The sequence below is a fragment of the Chrysemys picta genome, chromosome 24, assembly GCF_011386835.1.
Source record: "Chrysemys picta bellii isolate R12L10 chromosome 24, ASM1138683v2, whole genome shotgun sequence".
NCBI classification, from domain to species: Eukaryota; Metazoa; Chordata; order Testudines; family Emydidae; genus Chrysemys; species Chrysemys picta.
Window position 1 is genome coordinate 16,693,991 of NC_088814.1, and position 5,171 is coordinate 16,699,161.

The following is a 5,171-nucleotide window of genomic DNA, read 5'->3' on the forward strand; positions in this document are numbered from 1 at the left end:
GCTTAATCTGGGGCTAATCTATCTACCTTCAATCACTGTCCTGTAGCCCTCTGGCCTGACCCTGTCACACCACCTTACAGTCCATTCATCCAGCCCATACTTCTTTAACTTACTGGCAAGAATACTGTGGGAGACCATGTCAAAAGCTTTGCTAAAGTCAAGATATATCACGTCCACCGCTTTCCCCATATCCACAGAGCCAGTTATCTCATCATAGAAGGCAATCAGGTTGGTCAGGCATGACTTGCCCTTGGTGAATCCATGTTGAATGTTCCTGATCATCTTCCAGTCCTCCAAGTGCTTCAAAATGGTTTCCTTGAGGACCTGCTCCGTGATTTTTCCAGGGACTGAGGTGAGGCTGACTGGTCTGTAGTTCCCCGGATCCTCCTTCTTACCTTTTTTAAAGATGGGCACTACATTAGCCTTTTTCCAATTGTCCGGGACTTCCCCTGATCGCCATGAGTTTTCAAAGATAATGGCCAATGACTCTGCAATCACATCAGCCAACTCCCTCAGCACCCTCAGATGCATTAGATTTGGACCCATGAACTTATGCATATCCAGCTTTTCTAAATAGTCCTTAACCTGTTCTTTCACCACTGAGGGCTGCTCACCTCCTCCCCATACTGTGCTGCCCAGTGCAGCCGTCTGGGAGCTGACCTTGTCTGTGAAGAACAAGGCAAAAAAAGCTTTGAGTACTTCAGCTTTTTCCACATCCTCTGTCACTAGGTTGCCTCCCCCATTCAGTAAGGGGCCCACACTTTCCCTGACCTTCTTCTTGTTGCTAACATATCTGTAGAAACCCTTCTTGTTACCCTTCACATCCCTTGTTAGCTGCAACTCCATTGTGCTTTTGCCTTCTTGATTACACCCCAGCATGCTCGAGCAATATTTTTATACTCCTCCCTAGTCATCTGTCCAAGTTTCCACTTCTTGTAAGCTTCCTTTTTGTGGATGCTTTCCTTTAATGCTGTAGCAGCTAGCTACTCTGAACCAGTGAGGGATCCTGCCTCTATAAAAGCCAAGCAAATATCTCTGCAAGGGTGTATGATAAAAACATTTCCCTCGCTACCCACCAGAAGAAACTTGTACACATCAGTTACATGAACAACACATTCTAGGGTCAAAAATAAGGCCTTGAAATCATGACTCTGAAGATGGTTTAGGGACATTCTTAATGCTGGTGGGTTTCAATAACTTGCTGCTTTAATTCTGCCATGGGATTGAGGTACAAAGTAGGAGAGCTGGGGTAATTTGTTTCCCCTTGTGACGTTATTGATATAATCTGGGACCATATAGATCATTGTTGCAACCAAGGTCCTGTAGTGGCATGCAAATCTTGTATAAAGGGGGTCAAATGGGGTGTCTAAGACAAGGTTATGGTTTGCTGGTTATGATTATGCTGTCTATATGTGTGTATCAATTTTGTAGTTGAAGTTATGAATATTGGCTCTATACTGTCTGTATTTCAAACTTATGCTATGCTGCTGGGTGACATCCCAGACAATCTGGTGTTAGCTCTGCCTAGCCTGCTTGATGGCCCATTAAGGACCATCAGCTATACAATGGACCCATTGAGAGAAGGCAAATATGCCTTGAGACTCAGCAAACTTTGCAGAACTTGCCCATGTGACTCCAGACTCCATTTTGCTGTAATTTTCCACAGTAAGAACAAAGAGGTGTTCTTACACCTGGAGAAGACTATATAAGGCTGATGCCTCATCTCCATCTTGTCTTCAATCCTGCTTCATACCTCTGGAGGAACTTTGCTAGAAGCTGAAGCTTTGAACAAAGGACTGAGGACCCATCCCAGCGGGGGATGTATTCCAGAGACTTGATTTGAACCTGCAGTTTATTCTATCGCTGCTGCAAGCCTGAACCAAGAACTTTGCCATTATTGTATGTAATTGATTCCATTTAACCAATTCTAACTCTCATCTCTATCTTTTTCCTTTTATGAATAAACCTTTAGATTTTAGATTCTAAAGGATTGGCAACAGCGTGATTTGTGGGTAAGATCTGATTTGTATATTGACCTGGGTCTGGGGCTTGGTCCTTTGGGATCAGGAGAACCTTTTTCTTTTACTGGGGTATTGGTTTTCATAACCATTTATCCCCATAACGAGTGGCACTGGTGGTAATACTGGGAAACTGGAGTGTCTAAGGAGATTGCTTGTGAGACTTGTGGTTAACCAGTGGGGTGAGACCGAAGTCCTCCTAGTCTGACTGGCTGGTTTGGTTTGCCTTAGAGGTGGAAAAAACCCCAGCCTTGGGCTGTAACTGCCCTGTTTGAGCAATTTGTCCTGAGTTGGCGCTCTCAGTTGGGTTCCGCCAGAACCGCATTGTCACACCCCTGCTAACTAAAAAGCCCTAATATGGCTGGCTGGCACGGAGGTGGTCACGGCCGATGTTCACAAGAAGGTATCACACCCTCAACAGTCTCTGCATTGCTTGGTGATGGCTCCACGGGTGTCTTTCAGCCACTGCTGGAGGAGATCTCCAGCTTCCTTCATAACCAGCATGGTGGGGGCTGCTCCGCTGGCAGGTAGAGAGTTCAGTTCCAAACTGGGGGTGGAGACCCCTCCTCCAGCCTTGGGGGAGGGGAGCAGGAGGAAGTCCCTGATACACTGTTATCAGGCACAATCAGCGTTAGCAGCAGCAACCCTGATCAGCAACACCCAGCCCCAGCTCCCTTCTTCCCTGTGGGCTCTGGCTGATCCTCACATGCAACGCGGGGCCACTCCCAGGGGCCACACGTCCAGGCAGCACCGGGGCCTGTGCGCCAGCACTGTGCTCAGTCTCTCCGTCTGCTGCTGCTGCACATCCTCTCCTGCTGCTCCCGCTGTCTCTTATTGCCAGGACAGCTTGGCCGGGGAGCCGGGGTGAGGTTTCCTGCCATCTCTCTATCAGCCAGGGCGCTGCGAGGCCAGGGAGACCAGCAGAGCCATCCTTAGGCCTACGCAGAATATGCAGCTGCATAGGGCACCACGAAATTTGGGGCACCAAATTGCCCCAAATGTCATGGTGCCCTACGGAGCTGCGTGCTTCGTATGCGGCAGCGCCAGTGGCCAGCCCCAGCCGACCCCCTTGTGTGGGGCCCTATGGAGGTGCGGAGCCTGGGACAACTCCCTCTGCCCTGCCCCGCCTCTTCCCGCCCCCACTTTCCACCCCTTCTCCCAAGCCCCCTCCCCCAGCAACGGACATGGCCCATGGGATTAGCGGGGGGGGGCCTGGCGTTGGCAGCAGGGGTCAGGCATACCCCTGCACTCAGTGGCAGGTGGCGGGAGGCAGAACAACCCAGCCCCAGCCCGCTCCACTCCACTGGCTCCCCGCTGTGTTGCTCCGCTTCCTGCCACCGGTGAGTGTGTGTGTGTGGGGGGGTGCGCGGGGGCCTCCCCCCAAACCCTCTCCCACGAGCGACACGGCTGGGGCGGGGGGGAGCGGAGTGGGCTGGGGCCTACCCAAAGCGGCCACCCACAGGTCCTGCTTCCATGCCCCGCAGGCCTTGAGCGCAGCCCAGAACCTCTGCGAGGGGTGGGGGGAGCAGGTGCTCGGGCTGCGTAGGGCACCATAATTGGTAGGGTTGGGGCTGGAGACCAGTCTCTCCTAGGTGCTCACTCCAGGCCAGTCAGGGCTCCAGCATTCCCAGCACTGCCGCTGAGGCCGTGGGGCAGGGCTGCACACACCTCCCTTCTGGGACATGCCTGGCCCCAGGGCCCCAGGAACCATCCCCTGAACACACAACATTATCACATCTAAAAGTATCACAAGGAAATGGTCTGGGGAAGTCCCCTCAGTGGCTAAGCCGCCCTCAGCTCTGCTGTGTCAGCCAGCAAAGGGGAAACCCCGTATTCTGCCTCTGAGAGCCCTGGCATGGCTTTGAGATTCACCCTGCAGCCCTCAGGGCCGGGGGCCATCATCGAGGGTCTACTCTCCAATACGGGCCCCATTACTTTCAGGTTCAGGGATCACTCTCTGCCCTCCACGCAGGCTACTGAGACCAAGGCTTGCTTCCTCCACCCTGTCCCTGGCCTCAGAGCCCTCCAGCAGCTTCATCTCACAGAGCCCCCATGGCCAGGGCTGGCTGGCTTTGCCCCACAGCAGAATAACTTTGTGGTAGCCATCCAGAGGGGGGCTGGGAGGGAGCTGCCCCACAGGCATAGCAGGCTAATCCTATGAGTACATATACGGGGGGATGTATAATGTGCATGCTGTGAATTCACACCCAGCCCTCTGTGCAGATGTCATGCTGTATCCTCGAGTGTCGAATACAGCCAGACCCCGCTGGAAACCAGAGGTGTGACTCAATGGGAGGACCTTTGTGGGGTGGCAGGACACCAGAACAACCAGACCCTGTGGTGGACCCCAAACAAGAGCTGGGAGGAAACAGATGTGAGTAAAAGTTTCTGCCTGAGCCCCATCAGTCTGCCTGTAACCTGAGCCGGAATCGACACCAAAGGTGCTGACGGCAGGGTCTTGGAGGGTGTTCTGTTTGAGGTGTTCTTGGGGAACTAACTCCAGAGAGCTCAGATGCAAACATGCCAAGACCAGACCCAGTGGCCAAAGGGTGAGCTGTCTGGGGCTACTAAGTCAGTGCTGGCTGTGTCTGTGGTCAAAATTCCTGCCGGGAGTGGGGAAACTGAGGCACAGCTGCAGAGTGTGGTGGGTCAGAACTCTGGGCGTGGGGAAAGGCAGGATGGTAAAGAGTAGAGTCTATATCCAGGGTGGCCAAACTGTGGCTTGTGAGCCGCAGGTAGCTCTTTTACATTTAAAGTGCAGCTTCTGGAGCTCCCCATGTCCTCCCGATTCTCCACCTACCAGACTGGAAGCGACAAGCTCAGGGCTTCCCTGTGGTGGGGTTGTGAGGCTAGGAGTTTCTGCTAGAGAAGAGTGGTGCCTGCTGGGGGCAGGGCCGGCTTTAGGAAGGGCGGGGCCCAATTCGAACATTTTTGGCGGGGCCCCGGCAGGGATGACTAACAAAAAAAATAATGGAAAAAAAAGCCTTTCATTTCTTCCATGTATTATTTACTTTCCATAACTATATAAATAATAAAATTATATATTATGTACATTGCATCATATATGCTGTTGATCGGTTATTAATGAGCTCCGTTTCACGTGTGTGGGTCCCCGCCACTCCCTGGGGGTGTGCTAGGGTGACCAAATGTCCT